This window comes from Ascaphus truei, unplaced genomic scaffold (genome assembly GCF_040206685.1).
Source record: "Ascaphus truei isolate aAscTru1 unplaced genomic scaffold, aAscTru1.hap1 HAP1_SCAFFOLD_1199, whole genome shotgun sequence".
Classification (NCBI taxonomy): Eukaryota; Metazoa; Chordata; class Amphibia; order Anura; family Ascaphidae; genus Ascaphus; species Ascaphus truei.
The window spans coordinates 48,356-74,209 of NW_027454069.1; the positions used below are offsets into that span (position 1 = coordinate 48,356).

The 25,854-nt window shown below is 46.1% G+C and overlaps 1 long non-coding RNA gene across 3 annotated transcripts; it reads right to left on the minus strand.

Annotated features, from left to right (window-relative positions):
* Nucleotides 1-636: 636 nt before the first annotated feature.
* LOC142475378 (uncharacterized) lies at nt 637-25,851 on the minus strand. Of its 3 annotated transcripts, none has more exons than XR_012790905.1 (4): nt 25,625-25,851; nt 13,625-13,720; nt 6,250-6,686; nt 637-2,635 (listed from the first exon to the last, which is right to left on the minus strand). It is a non-coding gene; the product is annotated as an uncharacterized LOC142475378 (long non-coding RNA). The 3 variants fall into 3 exon arrangements; XR_012790906.1 differs by having other exon boundaries at nt 637-2,620; nt 11,361-13,720; nt 25,625-25,848; XR_012790904.1 differs by having other exon boundaries at nt 11,361-13,720; nt 25,625-25,847.
* Nucleotides 25,852-25,854: the final 3 nt, after the last annotated feature.

A 25,854-nucleotide genomic window follows, 5' to 3' on the forward strand; every position in this document is an offset into this window, starting at 1 on the left:
GTCAGTCTAGCAAACACCGGTCAGTCTAGCAAACACCGGTCAGTCTAGCAAACACCGGTCAGTCTAGCAAACACCGGTCAGTCTAGCAAACACCGGTCAGTCTAGCAAACACCGGTCAGTCTAGCAAACACCGGTCAGTCTAGCAAACACCGGTCAGTCTAGCAAACACCAGACAGTCTAGCAAACACCAGACAGTCTAGCAAACACCAGTCAGTCTAGCAAACACCAGTCAGTCTAGCAAACACCAGTCAGTCTAGCAAACACCAGTCAGTCTAGCAAACACCAGTCAGTCTAGCAAACACCAGTCAGTCTAGCAAACACCAGTCAGTCTAGCAAACACCAGTCAGTCTGTCTAGCAAACACCAGTCAGTCTGTCTAGCAAACACCAGTCAGTCTGTCTAGCAAACACCAGTCAGTCTGTCTAGCAAACACCAGTCAGTCTAGCAAACACCAGTCAGTCTAGCAAACACCAGTCAGTCTAGCAAACACCAGTCAGTCTAGCAAACACCAGTCAGTCTAGCAAACACCAGTCAGTCTAGCAAACACCAGTCAGTCTAGCAAACACCAGTCAGTCTGTCTAGCAAACACCAGTCAGTCTAGTGTGAAAGCGTGGAAATAAAATCAATGAGTCAAGGGTTCAAAGTAACAGGTGAGTTTATCTGTACCAAAGCACAATTGGGAGACAAGAATTCAAAGAAAGAACTCAGGCCTCTGAAGACATATTGCTTAGTATCACATTTTTATACATTTCAAAATGAGTAATACACCCCTTAAGGGGGCTGGCTTAGAGATAAATGATGATATGATGACATGCAAAAATACAGAATTAGTTGATACATAAATATGCTTCATATGCTATATTCTTATCGATAATTTACCATAATGTGGGCCTCTTAACCTTGTGACATAAGGGAGTTACTGTGTTCAGCCCTGTATGTGTACTGTAGATAACAACTACACTATGGTCAGCAGGAATATCTTAAGACAGGAGAAATTGCTTACGAATGCTATTTCAATTCTTGCCTGCCTTGTAGGAATTATACAAGGGTGGGTTAGATCCAGAAGCGATACTCTGCAGAATCAAACATTCATAGTTCATTCACGAATGAAACAAATTGGCATGCATACAAACATACGGTTAGGCCAAAATGGAGGTGATGATAGCCACACACATTATCTCAATCTTCACAGTCCTCTCTTTTTATTCTTGAAAACATAGTCTTTTAAGGATAATTCAGATAAAACTCAGAAGCGTTGCACTGACCTGGAGGGCCCCAATTTGCATGGCTTTGATAGTTCTGGAAACTCACAGAGCTGCTGGCTTAGCATATCAGCCAGGTTGGTCTTTCTGCCATCATCTTCATCTGTATTCCATTGAGGAGGACTGACTTTTCCTTCTGAGATTGCATCTTCCGTAGTCTGTGATCAGTGGCATGGCCTGGGTAGAGGGTGTTACACACCTTTGCAGTATGGATTTACTGCACATGGCACAGACATACAAATCAATCAGAACTGCAAACACACAGACAAATCCATTCATCAGTTTCGCTTCTAGAAAACCAACCAACATGGTAATTCCTAACAAAACACACCTCTTATCCCCACCTTTCCTTAATCTCTCCTGTATCTCTGCGATCTTCTCTACCTCATGCTCAATCTTACCACTTTGATCTCTAAATAATATAACATTGCTCTTTAACTCGGTTCCACAAATCCAATACACTCCCCTAGGTAAACTAGAATTTGTGCAAGCACTTTTTACTATCTTAATTAAACCTGAAAAATTAAGGCCACATCCTCCCTGTAAATTTTTAGTTCAGGGCTGTAAATATATTTTCATACAAGTTTCATTGGTTGGTGGAGACACCTGACCCATAAATTGATTTGTTGTTCCCAGTGTAATTTCCACCTACAGGAACCTCATTTACCAGTGGAATTCGGTTTAGAAAAGTTCCCTGTAAACAAATTCAAATTAACGTTTCATCATTTTAAATTCGGCATTAGTGTAAGGTATCCCTACTCAACGGGTTAAATGGAATTCTCTCTTACGTCATTGGGGGCCACCAGAGTATGGCAGGGATTCATTGTATATATTCCCTTGTGACCCATTAACCTGTGTAGCATTGTGCAAGTTTGTGTGATTGTCTGCAAAATGATGTGACCATAAAACAATAAACATTACAAATATTTCAAAACTGATCATCCCTTGTCATCTGGATGGCATAGGCTGATCTTGCCTAGCGAGGCATACATCTTAAAAACACACTCTAAAGCATAAAAAAATAATATTGAGTCCTGAAAAAACAAATTGTTCGTTAAAGTCCGGGCCTTGATAATATTGAGTTCAGAAAAAACAAATTGTTCGTTAAAGTCCAGGCCTTGATAATATTGAGTTCAGAAAAAACAAATTGTTCGTTTAAGACCGGGCCTTGCCTGAAGTCTTAATTCCTTGGTGGTTAAATGTTCTAGGATTATTGTGCCTAGATACACTAACAGTTGGTAAAAAACGCTGGCTTGATGATTCTTTGTCTTTGTTAGCTGTTTACGGTGGTGCCGGCACTTTTTTCTTGCGATGATGATGCTGCTTTGTATTCTCCTTGGTAGACTGTATAAGCTGCACCTGAGTTTGGAGAGACTTAAACATTTCATTAATAAAAGCACAAGGAGAGCGCTTTTAGCCACTATAATTTAGTTTCAGCACAAATTTTTTTGTTTTTACCACTATCTTGGCATCCGCATCTTATACTATATTAGTGAAAGCACTGTATGTTTGCCTGCCTGCATGCATGCATGTATGCATGCATGCCAGCCTGGCTGGATGTCCGGTGTCCCTAGGGGAAATCTCATTGGTCCCTTGGTCCGCCCCCGCACACCTCTCATTGGCCTGAGGCGGAGTGACGGCCCAAAGGACACACAGGGACACACACACACAGGGACACACACACACACAGGGACACACACTCTCCCCCGTCAGTTGGACCGCAGCTCACCTTCCACACCCCCCCCCCCCTCCTCTCCCGGTGCCCCTCACTCTCTCCCCCCTCCCCACCTCACCCAAATCCCCACGCTCCGCAACATCCCCAGCCGCACCATCACCCTCACCGTGCGCCGCGGAGGAAGCGCGGCCCTGCTGCTCAGCAGCAAACTCCAGGCTCCTCCCCCCTCACGGCGCGGCCCTCCTGCTCTCTCCCTCACGTACGCCGCTACCGGAGAGGGGAAGCGGCGCGGGACTCCCCATCACGTGCGCCGCTACCGGAGAGGGGAAGCGTCGCGGGACTCCCCATCACGTGCGCCGCTACCGGAGAGGGGAAGCGGCGCGGGACTCCCCATCACGTGCGCCGCTACCGGAGAGGGGAAGCGCGGCGCGGGACTCCCCCTCACGTGCGCCGCTACCGGAGAGGGGAAGCGCGGCGCGGGACTCCCCCTCACGTGCGCCGCTACCGGAGAGGGGAAGCGCGGCGCGGGACTCCCCCTCACGTGCGCCGCTACCGGAGAGGGGAAGCGCGGCGCGGGACTCCCCATCACGTGTGACGCTACCGGAGAGGGGAAGCGCGGCGCGGGACTCCTGCCACTCTTGCCCCCCCCCAGCTTCCCGAACTCACCTCCTGCCCCAGCCAGATGCCACGGGGTCAAGGTAAGTCACACACCGTCTCCCACCCACGCACTGTCACCCAGTCACCCACACACCCACCCAGTCACTTTCACCCACCCAATCACCCACCCACCCACTCACTCAGTCACCCACCCACTCAGTCACCCACCCACTCAGTAACCCACCCACCCACTCACTTAGTCACCCAAAAACTCACTTAGTCACCCACCCACTCAGTCACCCACCCACTCACTCAGTCACCCACCCAGTCACTTTCACCCAGTCACCCACTTTCACCCAGTCACCCACCCACCCACTCAGTCACCCACTCACTCAGTCACCCACCCACTCAGTCACCCACCCACTCAGTCACCCACTCACTCAGTCACCCACTCACTCAGTCACCCACTCACTCAGTCACCCACTCACTCAGTCACCCACTCACTCAGTCACCCACTCACTCAGTCACCCACTCACTCAGTCACCCACTCACTCAGTCACCCACTCACTCAGTCACCCACCCACTCAGTCACCCACCCACTCAGTCACCCACTCAGTTACCCACCCATTCAGTCACCCAGTCACCCATTCAGTCAGTCACCCATTCAGTCAGTCACCCACCCATTCAGTCAGTCAGTCACCCACTCACCCACCCACCCACTCACTCAGTCACCCACCCACTCAGTCAGTCACCCACCCACTCAGTCAGTCACCCACCCATTCAGTCAGTCACCCACCCATTCAGTCAGTCAGTCACCCACTCACCCACCCAGTCAGTCACCCACTCACCCACCCAGTCAGTCACCCACTCACCCACCCAGTCAGTCACCCACTCACCCACCCAGTCAGTCACCCACTCACCCACCCAGTCAGTCACCCACTCACCCACCCAGTCAGTCACCCACTCACCCACCCAGTCAGTCACCCACTCACCCACCCAGTCAGTCACCCACTCACCCACCCAGTCAGTCACCCACTCACCCAGTCAGTCACCCACCCACCCAGTCAGTCACCCAGTCACCCATTCACCCACCCAGTCAGTCTCCCACTCACCCACCCAGTCAGTCTCCCACTCACCCACCCAGTCAGTCTCCCACTCACCCACCCAGTCAGTCTCCCACTCACCCACCCAGTCAGTCTCCCACTCACCCACCCACCGACCCAACTCACCCACCCAACCACCGACCCAAAGTCACCCACCGACCCAAAGTCACCCACCCACTGACCCAAAGTCAAACCGACCCAAAGTCACCCACCCACCGACCCAAAGTCACACACCCACCGACCCAAAGTCAAACCGACCCAAAGTCACCCACCCACCGACCCAAAGTCACCCACCCACCGACCCAAAGTCAAACCGACCCAAAGTCACCCACCCACTCAGTCACCCACCCACCCACTCAGTCAAGTGTCACACACCCACCCAGTCACCCACACACTCAGTCAACTCAGTCACCCACCTAGCTGTCAAGGGGGGGGGGGGGGAAGCCTAACCCTGTCGTACGCCCCCCCAAAATTATATCCCGGGCAACGCCGGGTCTCTCAGCTAGTATAAAATAAACACAAAAATACCTTGCTCACCAATTACAAAAGAAAGAAATCAACGGCGCATAGGGAAGTATCGTAAGAGAACACTGATAAGTGACAAGAGGTTGTCGCTAAAAGTCCCTAAAGCTTGCACTCATTGTAAACTGTAAAATATACATAAAGTACCAGTTAAATAACTAATACCACTAATATCAAATTTATTACAGACAAAATGGGAAATATCCACATAAACTTAACTATAACACAACTAAAACGTATACAACTTTTTTACAAGCTAAAAACTTACGAAATGCATAAAATGACAACTAATAAATCATAAATAAAAGAGTCCCCATGTGAACGAAACGAACAGTATACGGTAAACAAAAATGCTAATATGAACACGAGTGTAAAGCCCTATCAGAACATGAGGGGCCAGTGACCATAATATACTAACAATGCTAATTAGCTTCACCACAAAACACTGCAGAGTAGCAGCTTATCACATTAATACTTAGTTCCCAAACAGACTCAAAATAAAGCTATCCAATAGTTATGCTGGAAAATGTAAAGAGATGGGGTATATCCCTCTCTACATGAATATTCATGAAATAACATGTTGCTATGTGTAGCAATGAGTAGACAGCACCAAAACACAACACAATATGAATGGAGTCATTTCGGCAAGAAATGTTCAAGGATAAATAACAAAACAACACACACAAGGTAATGTTGCAATGAACAAAATAGGCAGAGTCCGCATATAGACAGGTGTGTTATGGAAAATCATATAAATTATCCTCTCTTTTGTTCATATGCAAATCCTATGACATGTGAACAGTATATGACATAAAGGATGATGGTATTTAAAACATCAGTAGCTTGAGATTTAAATATATATCATGAATTTGACAATAGCTACTGCTTTAAAAAATATACAAATGGGTAAATCAACTGACTAACCCTCCAGGCGCTCAGAATAAAGCATAGTCCTGCTGGTGAGCAATAATAAAATGAATCTTTGAGACCCAGGCTATAAACAACCATCTGGCAGTGTAATATGTATGTTTTGTCCTTCCCCCCAACCGGCTCACCATGAGCACTATAAGGCTGGAACACGGGAAACTCACGTATTATTCTCGTGGCTGTTGATGTCAAGCCTGTCCGGTCTTGGCAATATGATGTATGCTCCTGCTCCTCCTGGATGAAGCTGGGATCCCTCCGTCTTCAAGATCTTGGTTCTTCACCGCCAACCCGCTACCCGCCGATGCGGAGGGTGGTCACCTGACCGGCGGCATGGATGGTGCTTCTAGATGACGTCACGGCAGACCCGGCAACCAGGAACAAACCAGCAATGACTCGGCGTGCAGACGCACAATGTAACAACATAGAAAACCTCTCAAAAAGAGAAAAAGCGCCGCTCAGCACAAAAAAGGAAAGGTGAAGGCTGAGCGGCGCTTTTTCTCTTTTTGAGAGGTTTTCTATGCTTTAAAAAATAAAATCTAGATTGCCTACAGTTGCATTCTTTAAAATGAGAGGCTATAGATCAGGGTTCAAATTAAGACACCTTTTGGAGGGAAAGGAGAGGTAATGGTTAAAAGTTATAAAAATACATCACATATGCAGTTAACTTTATAGGAAAAATTATTTCATATCTGATTTTATGCTTACTCGTTTATATTGTACGCTTTGTGAAGTACTGAGTATACTTTTGACACTATTCAAATACGGAAATACATATTAAATATTATTGTATTGTTAATAAAACAATTATAACAAATAGAATTAAAAACATAGAACAAATAGAATTTAAATGTGTTTACTGGTTTCTGCGTAGAGGTAATTTGGATACTGCATGTAGGGATTATAACCCCTTCTTGTAATAATTCCTACATAATGGGGGCTATGCCATCTAAAGCATTTCATAAACTATGAGGTATTTATCCTAAAATAGATACAAAAAACAGAAAGCACAATAAATAAGCATAATTTCACATTTCTCTGATACAGAGCAAAATGAACTTTACAAAAAAATAAGATAAAAACCCAAAACAGACCTGTTTGACACTGCAAACTTAGTCCAAAAATAAATACATTACAGTATCATTCTCTTTCCCCATACGATAAGCTGCTTTTAAACATTTTTTTTTCTCTCAGCTTCTAGTTAACTTTTCATGCCTGTAACGTGGTCTTTGTACATTCCTTAAGCTGGAGGAGGGGGGCCAGCCCGCTTGGCTGCTTTTAACCTTCTCTCTTTTAAATGACCGCTGTTCAAAAATCAAACGAGCAGTGTATTTAAGAAAACAAACCGTTAGTTTCCTAATATAAGTTTGAACAGAGAAACCTTGATAACTACAAACAAAAACCATCTCTGCAATCCTTCCTATAAAACATCAATCTTATTGTTTTATTTACTATTAATTTCTTATCTTTCTTACACACACCCACACACACATATACACACGTTCTCTGAGTTTATCTTCCATCAACATTCATTCTCCTTTCTACAAAACTCCAACATGATCTTAATCTTGTGGGCCAGAGTAAAACTTAATAAAGCTTCCTTACTCCATAAAATCAGACTCTTTCTTTTTTTGTTTAAATAAAAAAATAAACATTTACTTATTTTTAAACTTTGCATTCTAGATATACCTTGCTTTTAGTCCTGACTCCTCTAAATCAGCACATAAAATTTAAATTTAAAACTTCATTTAAATATTGTAACACAGTATCTCCTACGCCCAGGAACAAAAAATGTGCTTCAGTAAAAAATACAAATTCATATTTGAGTCAGGGTGAAATGACTTCTTTTTACAATTGCCAAATTTTCATTCTCTTTTAAAATATTACACTAACAGACTTTAACATACAATACTTCCTAGGTTTATTTTAAATGCTACTGTCATGCCTTGTAAATGGCAGCAGGCTTAATACACTTTGACAAAAGGGTATAAACTTAAATGACCCTTTTACAAGAGATTATTTGTTATTTTTATGATTAGTACAACAAGTGACAATGTGAAGCGCTATGTACACTAATGGCGCTAAATGAATAAAGACATTCATACATACATACATTAACTATCAGAGTGACACACAAACACTTCACTCCATGACATGTATATTATTATGCCATCAAACTAGTTTCTATGAGCTTTCTAAGACAAAAACGCCAACAAAAAAACATTTAAAGAGGATGTCCCCTTCTTTTTCCATGCAGTATTAATACATTAATTCCTAAAAAACTACTTTAGCATTCTTAAATTCAAGCCATTTCTTCCTAGGTTAATAATTAACTTCCATGTCTCACAGACATGCAACTCCTGTGCCTCACAGACATGCAACTCCTGTGCCTCACAGACATGCAACTCCTGTGCCTCACAGACATGCAACTCCTGTGCCTCACAGACATGCAACTCCTGTGCCTCACAGACATGCAACTCCTGTGCCTCACAGACATGCAACTCCTGTGCCTCACAGACATGCAACTCCTGTGCCTCACAGACATGCAACTCCTGTGTCTCACAGACATGCAACTCCTGTGCCTCACAGACATGCAACTCCTGTGCCTCACAGACATGCAACTCCTGTGCCTCACAGACATGCAACTCCTGTGCCTCACAGACATGCAACTCCTGTGCCTCACAGACATGCAACTCCTTTTCAGTGAAAAGGGGTAAGAAAAGGGGGAAGAGGAAAAGGGGGGTTGAGGAACGGGAGATGAGGAAAATGGGATTAGAAAAAAAGGGGGGTCCAATAATGCTGCAGTTATTTTTAAAACAGAGCCTGATATGTTTTACTTTCCTTCTTATTTCATATATTCTGCGTCACTAAATATCCATTTTTAAAACATTTTATTGCCATAAAGTCCACACATAATTTCAAGGGACGTACCCTTCGCCGGCAACTGCTGAGAACGTAGGTTTCCCCATAATTCTCCTGTATTACACCGATCAACGTTAGCTGACCATGTACCTTATACCGATCAACGTTAGCTGACCATGTACCAATAAGGTGCCCCAACCCTTGGTATAATATAAGTAGAATATAGAGTTAAGGACCAGTGGCCTTAAAAATAGTTACCTGCTGTTCCTTAACAATAGTTCTCTCCCCAAGTTCTAGGAGACTTAACACCTTATTAATTATTATACCTTTCGGGCCCTTACTTGGCCCTGCCGTTTAGCGGCACACGGTATAACCTGAGTTTATGGCAATAATACAAAAACAACAATAACAATACCTGATCAGTATAATATTGATAAAAACAGCAACTTTTTATAGTCTGCCAAAGGTGCACAAAGATCCCATACATCCACCAGGCCGCCCAATTGTATCGGGCATTGGGAACCTCACTGAGGGCCCAAGTGTCTATGTAGACAAAGTTCTAAGAGCATTTGTTAGATCTTTGCCCTCATACGTACAAGATACTCGTGACGTTTTAAAACGCCTGGAAGGAATAACAGTTGATGCAAACACAATCTTGTGCAGCATGGATGTTGAGTCACTATACACAAGTATTCAACATCCAGTAGGCTTAAAAGCGGTAGCCTCCTTCCTATCCACCCGTGGCATTAAGTATCTTAAACACAATGAGTTCGTATGTGACCTTCTATCCTTTGTCCTAACACACAACCACTTCACTTTCAATAATAAACTATACCTCCAGGTACAGGGAACTGCAATGGGGACAACTTGTGCCCCTACATATGCTAACCTGTACCTGGGTTGGTGGGAGGAGACTACTGTGTTTAATGAGAATATGATCAATTTCACGGACAATATCACTATGTGGATTCGCTACATAGATGATATACTGATATTATGGAAGGGCAGCAAAAAACTACTGAACACCTTTGTGGAAACTCTTAACTCAAATGAGCATAATCTACGTTTGACGTGCGAGGTCAGTGACAAAAATCTGTTTTTTCTGGACTTAAAAATTTCCATCAATGAAGATGGCACTATAAATACGGTATCACATGCTAAAAAAACGGCTACAAATAGCTATTTAAGGGCTGATAGCCACCACCCGACATCACTCATTAAAGGTATCCCGACGGGCCAGTTCCTCCGCATTAGGAGGAACTGTTCCAATCCAGTGGACTTCCACTCACAAGCGGAAATTATGAAAAACAAGTTCCTAAGTAGAGGATACAGTAAAACAAATGTTAAAAAAGCTTACAAATACGCAGAACAAACTAATAGGGAAAAACTACTTTACTCCAAAAAGAAACTGGATATGGATAAAACCATCAGATATATAGGCACTTTTAGTGCCCAGTGGAGTAAAATCAAGTCCATTTATAAGAAATATTGGCACATCCTTTTGGAGGACAAAGACCTTTGTGAAGTACTAAAACCATATCCAACAATGGTACCCAAAAGATCAAAGAACTTGAAAGACACGTTGGTCCACAGCCATTTCCAAACAAAATCCCAATTTCAAACATGGCTTCCACCAAAAACACAGGGCACCTACAAGTGCGGAACATGCAAAGCATGTACCTATATCCACACCAGTAAATGTTTTAAAAGTACCAACAACAACAAAACATTTCAGATGAAGAGTTTCATAAATTGCAAAACCATACAAGTAGTATACCTAATTACGTGTAAATGCGGGATACAGTATGTAGGGAAGACGGGCCGCCAGTTCCGCAGACGCATATTGGAACATATTGGCTCTATCAGAAATGAGTTAGACACACCTGTGTCATGCCATGTTAGGGGACATCATGGGGGAGACATCAATTCCCTACGCTTTCAAGGCATTTTTTGCCTCAAAGCCAATACAAGAGGGGGAGACTGGGACAAAATTCTTTTACAGCAAGAGTCCCGTTGGATATATCAATTATCCACCCTATCACCATTAGGTCTGAACGAGGGGTTCCTCTTCACCCCCTTCCTGTAAAAATACCCCCTTCCTGCAAACAATCTTTCTGATAAACTTTTTGCTGCATGTGATACTCATTTTAAATAGGTGCACCATTTAAATAGGTTCATCACCCTCCAACCCTGTTCCTCTGAACAAATTGTAATTCTCCGTCTGGGGTATTCACTCCTACACTTCATGACAATATAATGATCAATTTTGATGAATAATATAGTTACCTTTGAAATTTAATGTCAGACTCTAGAAATGGTCAATAAGAAGCACACAGCTGATTAAGAATGTTTATTCACAAACACAGGCAAATACAAACATCAAGCAATCACTAATATCTCCTTTAATTAGACTTACCTAGTCAGGACCAAGAAGACTCTGATGTGATACCAGAAGCATCCAGCAATAGCAAGCAATCACAATGAATAATGTTTTTATTGTCAGCATGCTATATAGTAGCCATTTACGAGTGTTTAAAACATTTTTTCTTCATCTACATTGAGAATATTGCTCGCAGTGATCTCCCCCATGCTATCAATAGGTATGTCGCGCACTGATGACACGACGCAACTTCAGGCCACTCAGCGCATGGCATTCTTGGGAGCTATGACAACCATCCCTTGCAAACCAAACCAAAAGGCAGGGCTAAGATGACAACCAGTCAAGTGACTGTGAATAACCAATTGGATGCGCGGCTGGCTCTGTACTAAGGTTACTGACATTATGCTGTTTGCTGCCAATGAGGGAGATCGCATTCTGATGACGCGACGCTACTTCCCAGCCATAAAACATATGGGATTACCTGCACCTCCCCTTCCCTGATTAAGAATGTTTATTTACAAACACAGGCAAATATAAACATCAAGCAATCACTAATGGTCAATAACAAGCACACAGCTGATCAAGAATATTTATTCACAAACACAGGCAAATACAAACATCAAGCAATCACTAATATGTCCTTTAATTAGACTTACCTTGTTAGGACTAAGAAGACTCTGATGTGACACCATAAGCATCCAGCAATAGCAAGCAATCACAATGAATAATGTTTTTATTATCAGCATGCTATATGGTAGCCATTTGCGAGTGTTTAAAACATTTTTTCTTCAGCTACTCTGGGAATATTGCTTGCAGTGATCTCACCCATACTATCAATAGGTATGTCGCGCCTTGATGACACGACGCAACTTCTGGCCAATCAGCGCATGGCATTCTTGGGAGCTATGACAACCATCCCTTGCAAACCAAACCACAAGGCAGGGCTAAGATGCCGAACAGTCATGTGACTGTGAATAACCAATCGGATGCGCGGCTGGCTCTGTACTGAGGTTACTGGCATTATGCTGTTTGCTGCCAATGAGGGAGGTCGCATTCTGATGATGCGATGCTACTCCCGGCCATAAAACATATAGGACTTTTTGCACCTCCCCTCCTCTCCTCCCCCATAATCAAACAAAGGGGCAGGATAATCTGGGGCCAAGATCACATGACCACCACCCACCAATGGGATGTATCATTAACCATGTGATGAGACATAGCCAATTAGGGACCCCTACCATTATGTAACCCAATTTGAAGTGTGGGAGGGATTTGTATACAGAAGCCCTATCACAGTCTGACATTAATTAACCAATGGGGTAAGAATTAAGTGTATAAAGATCTGAGAGAATCACTCTGTAATTGCCCCCGATGAAGCCACAACGGTGAAACATATGTTGGGCAGGCTAAGCGTCACCACCTAGTGCGCTGGCTATATCGGAGAGGACTGTTGCCTTCTCTCAGTTAGAGTGTTTCGGAGCCTTCTAAAGGAAGCACAACACTCTGACTACTTTCCTATTTGTCATGGTTCTGAGTACAAGACACATACTTTGTGATCTTGAAATAGCTGTTCTGCTAAACATAACAGACCTCTAGGTTCATTTACCTTTGAACCCGTTGGTCTGGTACATATGTGTGTGTATATATCCGTATACTAGCATTAGCTGGCTCAACAAATATATTATTCTGAGCACACACACTACATTAAGCTATACTCTCCATTTAGGTGTAGTCCTCAAACCATATAGAACTGTATTGGTATAACTACCACTGTTAGTATAATTATATAGCAGTGGGACATTCTAAAATAGTTATTCCTAGCATACACTGTTAGTTTGAATTAGGCATACAGTTACCTCCTCCGTTTTTTAATTTATTTTAATCACTTTGGTTCACGTTAGCTTTTTGCTGCAATAAATATAAATATATTTGAATCATTTATTAATAAATAGTAATTTTTAACATAGGTATAGGTGTTCTCTTGTGCGGCTATTAGGGAGCTTTCTTTCTTTTCTTTGCTTATCATTAACCCCATCCCTGCCAGCACCACCTCCGCACTCTTATTGCAGTTTTTGTTCCGTCACCACACATTCACAATTTATTGGTTCCCCATATCTCCATTGGTGTAGTGCAAGGCGCACAACTTGACCTTTTTAGGCCATTCTATCTAATAGTGATAAACTCACGTGATACAGGGTGTCCCGTCACTCAGGTAGGTTGCCCATAAAGAAAAAACTGTCTACAGATTATTCAAACATTTAATCTAACGGCATTTTTTGTTAAAAAGGATAAAGCCAGACCTTATTCCAAGTGTGCACGTTTGAGTAATGTAGGCAGCTGCTCCGTCTGGGTTTCCTGCTCCCGAGGTGTTGGGTAACTATTCAAGGATGCGCCATCTGTGAAAGCGTGGAAATAAAATCAATGAGTCAAGGGTTCAAAGTAACAGGTGAGTTTATCTGTACCAAGGCACAATTGGGAGACAAGAATTCAAAGAAAGAACTCAGGCCTCTGAAGACATATTGCTTAGTATCACATTTTTCTACATTTCAAAATGAGTAATACACCCCTTAAGGGGGCTGGCTTAGAGATAAATGATGAAATGATGACATGCAAAAATACAGAATTAGTTGATACATAAATATGCTTCATATGCTATATTCTTATCGATAATTTCAGTCTAGCAAACACCAGTCAGGTCAGTCTAGCAAACACCAGTCAGGTCAGTCTAGCAAACACCAGTCAGGTCAGTCTAGCAAACACCAGTCAGGTCAGTCTAGCAAACACCAGTCAGGTCAGTCTAGCAAACACCAGTCAGGTCAGTCGAGCAAACACCAGTCAGGTCAGTCGAGCAAACACCAGTCAGGTCAGTCGAGCAAACACCAGTCAGGTCAGTCGAGCAAACACCAGTCAGGTCAGTCGAGCAAACACCAGTCAGGTCAGTCGAGCAAACACCAGTCAGGTCAGTCGAGCAAACACCAGTCAGGTCAGTCGAGCAAACACCAGTCACCAGTCAGTCTAGCAAACACCAGTCAGTCTAGCAAACACCAGTCACCAGTCAGTCTAGCAAACACCAGTCAGTCTAGCAAACACCAGTCACCAGTCAGTCTAGCAAACACCAGTCAGTCTAGCAAACACCAGTCACCAGTCAGTCTAGCAAACAGCAGTCACCAGTCAGTCTAGCAAACAGCAGTCAGTCTAGCAAACAGCAGTCAGTCTAGCAAACAGCAGTCAGTCTAGCAAACAGCAGTCAGCCTAGCAAACAGCAGTCAGCCTAGCAAACAGCAGTCACCAGTCAGTCTAGCAAACAGCAGTCACCAGTCAGTCTAGCAAACAGCAGTCACCAGTCAGTCTAGCAAACAGCAGTCACCAGTCAGTCTAGCAAACAGCAGTCACCAGTCAGTCTAGCAAACAGCAGTCACCAGTCAGTCTAGCAAACACCAGTCAGTCTAGCAAACACCAGTCACCAGTCAGTCTAGCAAACAGCAGTCACCAGTCAGTCTAGCAAACAGCAGTCAGTCTAGCAAACAGCAGTCAGTCTAGCAAACAGCAGTCAGCCTAGCAAACAGCAGTCAGCCTAGCAAACAGCAGTCAGCCTAGCAAACAGCAGTCAGCCTAGCAAACAGCAGTCAGCCTAGCAAACAGCAGTCAGTCTAGCAAACAGCAGTCAGTCTAGCAAACAGCAGTCAGTCTAGCAAACAGCAGTCAGTCTAGCAAACAGCAGTCAGTCTAGCAAACAGCAGTCAGTCTAGCAAACAGCAGTCAGTCTAGCAAACAGCAGTCAGCCTAGCAAACAGCAGTCAGCCTAGCAAACACCAGTCACCAGTCAGTCTAGCAAACAGCAGTCACCAGTCAGTCTAGCAAACAGCAGTCACCAGTCAGTCTAACAAACACCAGTCAGTCTAGCAAACACCAGTCACCAGTCAGTCTAGCAAACACCAGTCACCAGTCAGTCTAGCAAACACCAGTCACCAGTCAGTCTAGCAAACACCAGTCACCAGTCAGTCTAGCAAACACCAGTCACCAGTCAGTCTAGCAAACACCAGTCACCAGTCAGTCTAGCAAACACCAGTCACCAGTCAGTCTAGCAAACACCAGTCACCAGTCAGTCTAGCAAACACCAGTCACCAGTCAGTCTAGCAAACACCAGTCACCAGTCAGTCTAGCAAACACCAGTCACCAGTCAGTCTAGCAAACACCAGTCACCAGTCAGTCTAGCAAACACCAGTCAGTCTAGCAAACACCAGTCAGTCTAGCAAACACCAGTCAGTCTAGCAAACACCAGTCAGTCTAGCAAACACCAGTCAGTCTAGCAAACACCAGTCAGTCTAGCAAACACCAGTCAGTCTAGCAAACACCAGTCAGTCTAGCAAACACCAGTCAGTCTAGCAAACACCAGTCAGTCTAGCAAACACCAGTCAGTCTAGCAAACACCAGTCAGTCTAGCAAACACCAGTCAGTCTAGCAAACACCAGTCAGTCTAGCAAACACCAGTCAGTCTAGCAAACACCAGTCAGTCTAGCAAACACCAGTCAGTCTAGCAAACACCAGTCAGTCTAGCAAACACCAGCCAGTCTAGCAAACACCAGTCAGTCTAGCAAACACCAGTCAGTCTAGCAAACACCAGTCAGTCTAGCAAACACCAGTCAGTCTAGCAAACACCAGTCAGTCTAGCAAACACCAGTCAGTCTAGCAAACACCAGTCAGTCTAGCAAACAGCAGTCAGTCTAGAAAACAGCAGTCAGTCTAGCAAACAGCAGTCAGTCTAGCAGTCAGTCTAGCAAACAGCAGTCAGTCTAGCAAACAGCAGTCAGTCTAGCAAACAGCAGTCAGCAGTCAGTCTAGCAAACAGCAGTCAGCAGTCAGTCTAGCAAACAGCAGTCAGTCTAGCAAACAGCAGTCACCAGTCAGTCTAGCAAACAGCAGTCACCAGTCAGTCTAGCAAACACCAGTCAGTCTAGCAAACACCAGTCACCAGTCAGTCTAGCAAACACCACTCACCAGTGTCTAACAAACACCAGTCAGTCTAACAAACAGCAGTCAGTCTAGCAAACAGCAGTCAGTCTAGCAAACAGCAGTCAGTCTAGCAAACAGCAGTCAGTCTAGCAAACAGCAGTCAGTCTAGCAAACAGCAGTCAGTCTAGCAAACAGCAGTCAGTCTAGCAAACAGCAGTCAGTCTAGCAAACAGCAGTCAGTCTAGCAAACAGCAGTCAGTCTAGCAAACAGCAGTCAGTCTAGCAAACAGCAGTCAGTCTAGCAAACAGCAGTCAGTCTAGCAAACAGCAGTCAGTCTAGCAAACAGCAGTCAGTCTAGCAAACAGCAGTCAGTCTAGCAAACAGCAGTCAGTCTAGCAAACAGCAGTCAGTCTAGCAAACAGCAGTCAGTCTAGCAAACACCAGTCAGGTCAGTCTAGCAAACACCAGTCAGGTCAGTCTAGCAAACACCAGTCAGGTCAGTCGAGCAAACACCAGTCAGGTCAGTCGAGCAAACACCAGTCAGGTCGGTCGAGCAAACACCAGTCAGGTCAGTCGAGCAAACACCAGTCAGGTCAGTCGAGCAAACACCAGTCAGGTCAGTCGAGCAAACACCAGTCAGGTCAGTCGAGCAAACACCAGTCACCAGTCAGTCTAGCAAACACCAGTCAGTCTAGCAAACACCAGTCACCAGTCAGTCTAGCAAACACCAGTCAGTCTAGCAAACACCAGTCACCAGTCAGTCTAGCAAACACCAGTCAGTCTAGCAAACACCAGTCACCAGTCAGTCTAGCAAACAGCAGTCACCAGTCAGTCTAGCAAACAGCAGTCAGTCTAGCAAACAGCACTCAGTCTAGCAAACAGCAGTCAGCCTAGCAAACAGCAGTCAGTCTAGCAAACAGCAGTCACCAGTCAGTCTAGCAAACAGCAGTCACCAGTCAGTCAAGCAAACAGCAGTCACCAGTCAGTCTAGCAAACAGCAGTCACCAGTCAGTCTAGCAAACAGCAGTCACCAGTCAGTCTAGCAAACAGCAGTCACCAGTCAGTCTAGCAAACACCAGTCACCAGTCAGTCTAGCAAACACCAGTCACCAGTCAGTCTAGCAAACACCAGTCACCAGTCAGTCTAGCAAACACCAGTCAGTCTAGCAAACACCAGTCACCAGTCAGTCTAGCAAACAGCAGTCACCAGTCAGTCTAGCAAACAGCAGTCAGTCTAGCAAACAGCAGTCAGTCTAGCAAACAGCAGTCACCAGTCAGTCTAGCAAACAGCAGTCACCAGTCAGTCTAGCAAACAGCAGTCAGTCTAGCAAACAGCAGTCAGTCTAGCAAACAGCAGTCAGTCTAGCAAACAGCAGTCAGTCTAGCAAACAGCAGTCAGTCTAGCAAACAGCAGTCAGTCTAGCAAACAGCAATCAGTCTAGCAAACAGCAGTCAGTCTAGCAAACAGCAGTCAGCCTAGCAAACAGCAGTCAGCCTAGCAAACACCAGTCACCAGTCAGTCTAGCAAACACCAGTCACCAGTCAGTCTAGCAAACACCAGTCACCAGTCAGTCTAGCAAACAGCAGTCACCAGTCAGTCTAGCAAACAGCAGTCACCAGTCAGTCTAGCAAACAGCAGTCACCAGTCAGTCTAGCAAACAGCAGTCACCAGTCAATCTAACAAACACCAGTCAGTCTAGCAAACACCAGTCACCAGTCAGTCTAGCAAACACCAGTCACCAGTCAGTCTAGCAAACACCAGTCACCAGTCAGTCTAGCAAACACCAGTCACCAGTCAGTCTAGCAAACACCAGTCACCAGTCAGTCTAGCAAACACCAGTCACCAGTCAGTCTAGCAAACACCAGTCACCAGTCAGTCTAGCAAACACCAGTCACCAGTCAGTCTAGCAAACACCAGTCACCAGTCAGTCTAGCAAACACCAGTCACCAGTCAGTCTAGCAAACACCAGTCACCAGTCAGTCTAGCAAACACCAGTCACCAGTCAGTCTAGCAAACACCAGTCACCAGTCAGTCTAGCAAACACCAGTCACCAGTCAGTCTAGCAAACACCAGTCACCAGTCAGTCTAGCAAACACCAGTCACCAGTCAGTCTAGCAAACACCAGTCACCAGTCAGTCTAGCAAACACCAGTCACCAGTCAGTCTAGCAAACACCAGTCAGTCTAGCAAACACCAGTCAGTCTAGCAAACACCAGTCAGTCTAGCAAACACCAGTCAGTCTAGCAAACACCAGTCAGTCTAGCAAACACCAGTCAGTCTAGCAAACACCAGTCAGTCTAGCAAACACCAGTCAGTCTAGCAAACACCAGTCAGTCTAGCAAACACCAGTCAGTCTAGCAAACACCAGTCAGTCTAGCAAACAGCAGTCAGTCTAGCAAACAGCAGTCAGTCTAGCAAACAGCAGTCAGTCTAGCAAACAGCAGTCAGTCTAGCAAACAGCAGTCAGTCTAGCAAACAGCAGTCAGTCTAGCAAACAGCAGTCAGTCTAGCAAACAGCAGTCAGTCTAGCAAACAGCAGTCAGTCTAGCAAACAGCAGTCAGTCTAGCAAACAGCAGTCAGTCTAGCAAACAGCAGTCAGTCTAGCAAACAGCAGTCAGTCTAGCAAACAGCAGTCAGTCTAGCAAACAGCAGTCAGTCTAGCAAACAGCAGTCAGTCTAGCAAACAGCAGTCAGTCTAGCAAACAGCAGTCAGTCTAGCAAACAGCAGTCAGTCTAGCAAACAGCAGTCAGTCTAGCAAACAGCAGTCAGTCTAGCAAACAGCAGTCAGTCTAGCAAACAGCAGTCAGTCTAGCAAACAGCAGTCAGCCTAGCAAACACCAGTCAGCAGTCAGTCTAGCAAACAGCAGTCAGTCTAGCAAACAGCAGTCACCAGTCAGTCTAGCAAACAGCAGTCACCAGTCAGTCTAGCAAACAGCAGTCACCAGTCAGTCTAGCAAACAGCAGTCACCAGTCAGTCTAGCAAACAGCAGTCACCAGTCAGTCTAGCAAACAGCAGTCACCAGTCAGTCTAGCAAACACCAGTCAGTCTAGCAAACACCAGTCACCAGTCAGTCTAGCAAACACCAGTCACCAGTCAGTCTAGCAAACACCAGTCAGTCTAGCAAACACCAGTCACCAGTCAGTCTAGCAAACACCAGTCAGTCTAGCAAACACCAGTCACCAGTCAGTCTAGCAAACACCAGTCAGTCTAGCAAACACCAGTCACCAGTCAGTCTAGCAAACACCAGTCAGTCTAGCAAACAGCAATCAGTCTAGCAAACAGCAATCAGTCTAGCAAACAGCAATCAGTCTAGCAAACAGCAATCAGTCTAGCAAACAGCAATCAGTCTAGCAAACAGCAATCAGTCTAGCAAACAGCAATCAGTCTAGCAAACAGCAATCAGTCTAGCAAACAGCAATCAGTCTAGCAAACAGCAATCAGTCTAGCAAACAGCAATCAGTCTAGCAGTCAGCAGTCAGTCTAGCAAACAGCAGTCAGCAGTCAGTCTAGCAAACAGCAGTCAGCAGTCAGTCTAGCAAACAGCAGTCAGTCTAGCAAACAGCAGTCAGTCTAGCAAACAGCAGTCAGTCTAGCAAACAGCAGTCAGTCTAGCAAACAGCAGTCAGTCTAGCAAACAGCAGTCAGTCTAGCAAACAGCAGTCAGTCTAGCAAACAGCAGTCAGTCTAGCAAACAGCAGTCAGTCTAGCAAACAGCAGTCAGTCTAGCAAACAGCAGTCAGTCTAGCAAACAGCAGTCAGTCTAGCAAACAGCAGTCAGTCTAGCAAACAGCAGTCAGTCTAGCAAACAGCAGTCAGTCTAGCAAACAGCAGTCAGTCTAGCAAACAGCAGTCACCAGTCAGTCTAGCAAACAGCAGTCACCAGTCAGTCTAGCAAACAGCAGTCACCAGTCAGTCTAGCAAACAGCAGTCACCAGTCAGTCTAGCAAACAGCAGTCACCAGTCAGTCTAGCAAACAGCAGTCACCAGTCAGTCTAGCAAACAGCAGTCAGTCTAGCAAACAGCAGTCAGTCTAGCAAACAGCAGCCAGTCTAGCAAACAGCAGCCAGTCTAGCAAACAGCAGCCAGTCTAGCAAACAGCAGTCAGTCTAGCAAACAGCAATCAGTCTAGCAAACAGCAGTCACCAGTCAGTCTAGCAAACAGCAGTCACCAGTCAGTCTAGCAAACAGCAGTCACCAGTCAGTCTAGCAAACAGCAGTCACCAGTCAGTCTAGCAAACAGCAGTCAGTCTAGCAAACAGCAGTCAGTCTAGCAAACAGCAGTCAGTCTAGCAAACAGCAGTCAGTCTAGCAAACAGCAGTCAGTCTAGCAAACAGCAGTCAGCAGTCAGTCTAGCAAACAGCAGTCAGCAGTCAGTCTAGCAAACAGCAGTCAGCAGTCAGTCTAGCAAACACCAGTCAGCAGTCAGTCTAGCAAACAGCAGTCAGTCTAGCAAACAGCAGTCAGTCTAGCAAACAGCAGTCAGTCTAGCAAACAGCAGTCAGTCTAGCAAACAGCAGTCAGTCTAGCAAACAGCAGTCAGTCTAGCAAACACCAGTCAGCAGTCAGTCTAGCAAACACCAGTCAGCAGTCAGTCTAGCAAACAGCAGTCAGTCTAGCAAACAGCAGTCAGTCTAGCAAACAGCAATCAGTCTAGCAAACAGCAATCAGTCTAGCAAACAGCAATCAGTCTAGCAAACAGCAATCAGTCTAGCAAACAGCAATCAGTCTAGCAAACAGCAATCAGTCTAGCAAACAGCAATCAGTCTAGCAAACAGCAATCAGTCTAGCAAACACCAGTCAGCAGTCAGTCTAGCAAACACCAGTCACCAGTCAGTCTAGCAAACACCAGTCAGTCTAGCAAACACCAGTCAGCAGTCAGTCTAGCAAACAGCAGTCAGTCTAGCAAACAGCAGTCACCAGTCAGTTTAGCAAACAGCAGTCACCAGTCAGTCTAGCAAACAGCAGTCACCAGTCAGTCTAGCAAACAGCAGTCACCAGTCAGTCTAGCAAACAGTAGTCACCAGTCAGTCTAGCAAACAGCAGTCACCAGTCAGTCTAGCAAACACCAGTCAGTCTAGCAAACAGCAGTCACCAGTCAGTCTAGCAAACAGCAGTCACCAGTCAGTCTAGCAAACAGCAGTCACCAGTCAGTCTAGCAAACACCAGTCACCAGTCAGTCTAGCAAACACCAGTCACCAGTCAGTCTAGCAAACACCAGTCACCAGTCAGTCTAGCAAACAGCAGTCAGTCTAGCAAACAGCAGTCACCAGTCAGTCTAGCAAACAGCAGTCACCAGTCAGTCTAGCAAACACCAGTCAGTCTAGCAAACAGCAGTCACCAGTCAGTCTAGCAAACACCAGTCAGTCTAGCAAACACCAGTCACCAGTCAGTCTAGCAAACACCAGTCAGTCTAGCAAACACCAGTCACCAGTCAGTCTAGCAAACACCAGTCACCAGTCAGTCTAGCAAACACCAGTCAGCAGTCAGTCTAGCAAACACAAGTCAGTCTAGCAAACACCAGTCAGCAGTCAGTCTAGCAAACAGCAGTCAGTCTAGCAAACAGCAGTCACCAGTCAGTCTAGCAAACAGCAGTCACCAGTCAGTCTAGCAAACAGCAGTCACCAGTCAGTCTAGCAAACAACAGTCAGTCTAGCAAACAGCAGTCACCAGTCAGTCTAGCAAACAGCAGTCACCAGTCAGTCTAGCAAACAGCAGTCACCAGTCAGTCTAGCAAACAGCAGTCACCAGTCAGTCTAGCAAACAGCAGTCACCAGTCAGTCTAGCAAACAGCAGTCACCAGTCAGTCTAGCAAACAGCAGTCACCAGTCAGTCTAGCAAACAGCAGTCACCAGTCAGTCTAGCAAACAGCAGTCACCAGTCAGTCAAGCAAACAGCAGTCACCAGTCAGTCTAGCAAACAGCAGTCACCAGTCAGTCTAGCAAACAGCAGTCACCAGTCAGTCTAGCAAACAGCAGTCACCAGTCAGTCTAGCAAACAGCAGTCACCAGTCAGTCTAGCAAACAGCAGTCACCAGTCAGTCTAGCAAACAGCAGTCACCAGTCAGTCTAGCAAACAGCAGTCACCAGTCAGTCTAGCAAACAGCAGTCACCAGTCAGTCTAGCAAACAGCAGTCACCAGTCAGTCTAGCAAACACCAGTCAGTCTAGCAAACACCAGTCAGTCTAGCAAACACCAGTCAGTCTAGCAAACACCAGTCAGTCTAGCAAACACCAGTCAGTCTAGCAAACACCAGTCACCAGTCAGTCTAGCAAACACCAGTCACCAGTCAGTCTAGCAAACACCAGTCACCAGTCAGTCTAGCAAACACCAGTCACCAGTCAGTCTAGCAAACACCAGTCACCAGTCAGTCTAGCAAACACCAGTCACCAGTCAGTCTAGCAAACACCAGTCACCAGTCAATCTAGCAAACAGCAATCAGTCTAGCAAACAGCAATCAGTCTAGCAAACAGCAATCAGTCTAGCAAACAGCAATCAGTCTAGCAAACAGCAATCAGTCTAGCAAACAGCAATCAGTCTAGCAAACAGCAATCAGTCTAGCAAACAGCAATCAGTCTAGCAAACAGCAATCAGTCTAGCAAACAGCAATCAGTCTAGCAAACAGCAATCAGTCTAGCAAACAGCAATCAGTCTAGCAAACAGCAATCAGTCTAGCAAACAGCAATCAGTCTAGCAAACAGCAATCAGTCTAGCAAACAGCAATCAGTCTAGCAAACAGCAATCAGTCTAGCAAACAGCAATCAGTCTAGCAAACAGCAATCAGTCTAGCAAACAGCAACCAGTCTAGCAAACAGCAATCAGTCTAGCAAACAGCAATCAGTCTAGCAAACAGCAATCAGTCTAGCAAACAGCAATCAGTCTAGCAAACAGCAATCAGTCTAGCAAACAGCAATCAGTCTAGCAAACAGCAATCAGTCTAGCAAACAGCAATCAGTCTAGCAAACAGCAATCAGTCTAGCAAACAGCAATCAGTCTAGCAATCAGTCTAGCAAACAGCAATCAGTCTAGCAAACAGCAGTCAGTCTAGCAAACAGCAGTCAGTCTAGCAAACAGCAGTCAGTCTAGAAAACAGCAGTCAGTGTAGCAAACAGCAGTCAGTGTAGCAAACAGCAGTCAGTGTAGCAAACAGCAGTCAGTGTAGCAAACAGCAGTCAGTGTAGCAAACAGCAGTCAGTGTAGCAAACAGCAGTCAGTGTAGCAAACAGCAGTCAGTGTAGCAAACAGCAGTCAGTGTAGCAAACAGCAGTCAGTGTAGCAAACAGCAGTCAGTGTAGCAAACAGCAGTCAGTGTAGCAAACAGCAGTCAGTGTAGCAAACAGCAGTCAGTGTAGCAAACAGCAGTCAGTGTAGCAAACAGCAGTCAGTGTAGCAAACAGCAGTCAGTGTAGCAAACAGCAGTCAGTGTAGCAAACAGCAGTCAGTGTAGCAAACAGCAGTCAGTGTAGCAAACAGCAGTCAGTGTAGCAAACAGCAGTCAGTGTAGCAAACAGCAGTCAGTGTAGCAAACAGCAGTCAGTGTAGCAAACAGCAGTCAGTCTAGCAAACAGCAGTCAGTCTAGCAAACAGCAGTCAGTCTAGCAAACAGCAGTCAGTCTAGCAAACAGCAGTCAGTCTAGCAAACAGCAGTCAGTCTAGCAAACAGCAGTCAGTCTAGCAAACAGCAGTCAGTCTAGCAAACAGCAGTCAGTCTAGCAAACAGCAGTCAGTCTAGCAAACAGCAGTCAGCCTAGCAAACACCAGTCAGCAGTCAGTCTAGCAAACAGCAGTCAGTCTAGCAAACAGCAGTCACCAGTCAGTCTAGCAAACAGCAGTCACCAGTCAGTCTAGCAAACAGCAGTCACCAGTCAGTCTAGCAAACAGCAGTCACCAGTCAGTCTAGCAAACAGCAGTCACCAGTCAGTCTAGCAAACAGCAGTCACCAGTCAGTCTAGCAAACAGCAGTCACCAGTCAGTCTAGCAAACAGCAGTCACCAGTCAGTCTAGCAAACAGCAGTCACCAGTCAGTCTGGCAAACAGCAGTCACCAGTCAGTCTGGCAAACAGCAGTCACCAGTCAGTCTGGCAAACAGCAGTCACCAGTCAGTCTGGCAAACAGCAGTCAGTCTAGCAAACAGCAGTCAGTCTAGCAAACAGCAGTCAGTCTAGCAAACAGCAGTCAGTCTAGCAAACAGCAGTCAGTCTAGCAAACAGCAGTCAGTCTAGCAAACAGCAGTCAGTCTAGCAAACACCAGTCACCAGTCAGTCTAGCAAACACCAGTCAGTCTAGCAAACAGCAGTCACCAGTCAGTCTAGCAAACAGCAGTCAGTCTAGCAAACACCAGTCACCAGTCAGTCTAGCAAACAGCAGTCACCAGTCAGTCTAGCAAACAGCGGTCACCAGTCAGTCTAGCAAACAGCGGTCACCAGTCAGTCTAGCAAACAGCGGTCACCAGTCAGTCTAGCAAACAGCGGTCACCAGTCAGTCTAGCAAACAGCGGTCACCAGTCAGTCTAGCAAACAGCGGTCACCAGTCAGTCTAGCAAACAGCAGTCACCAGTCAGTCTAGCAAACAGCAGTCACCAGTCAGTCTAGCAAACAGCAGTCACCAGTCAGTCTAGCAAACAGCAGTCAGTCTAGCAAACAGCAGTCAGTCTAGCAGTGGAGGGGGGTGAAAGGGGAGTGGAGGGGGGTGAAAGGGGAGTGGAGGGGGGTGAAAGGGGAGTGGAGGGGGAGTGGAGGGGGAGTGGAGGGGGAGTGGAGGGGAGTGGAGGGGGGTGAAAGGGGAGTGGAGGGGGGTGAAAGGGGAGTGGAGGGGGGTGAAAGGGGAGTGGAGGGGGGTGAAAGGGGAGTGGAGGGGGGTGAAAGGGGAGTGGAGGGGGGTGAAAGGGGAGTGGAGGGGGGTGAAAGGGGAGTGGAGGGGGGTGAAAGGGGAGTGGAGGGGGGTGAAAGGGGAGTGGAGGGGGGTGAAAGGGGAGTGGAGGGGGGTGAAAGGGGAGTGGAGGGGGGTGAAAGGGGAGTGGAGGGGGGTGAAAGGGGAGTGGAGGGGGGTGAAAGGGGAGTGGAGGGGGGTGAAAGGGGAGTGGAGGGGGGTGAAAGGGGAGTGGAGGGGGATGAAAGGGGAGTGGAGGGGGGTGAAAGGGGGTACAGATAGTGTGTGTGTGTGTGTCCTTTCTGTATATGTGTGTGTGTGTCCTGTCTGTGTAGGGACACAGGGAGACACATACAGACACGGACACATTGAACACTTTCACAAATATATAGTAGATATAACCGTATCAACTGGGCGGGTAACGGGTGGGGGGTTCCCCGGGGTGAGGGCGGTATAAGAGGGGGGAAGCGGTCACTCACCGAAGGATTAGAGGTTCTGGATAGCTGACATACGATAAGATGCGGGGTTCCTGGGCGGCGCGCCGCAGTGAGGCGGGATACGGAGACAGAGCGGCTGCTGGTGTTGGGAGCTGGGTGCACACGTGGCCGGCAAAATGGCGCCGGCGCCTTATATAACCCTCCCCCGGCGCGTAATTCTGACGCACGCCGTGGAGGAAGCGTCATTGGGGCGGGCGAGGCAGCTGCAGCCA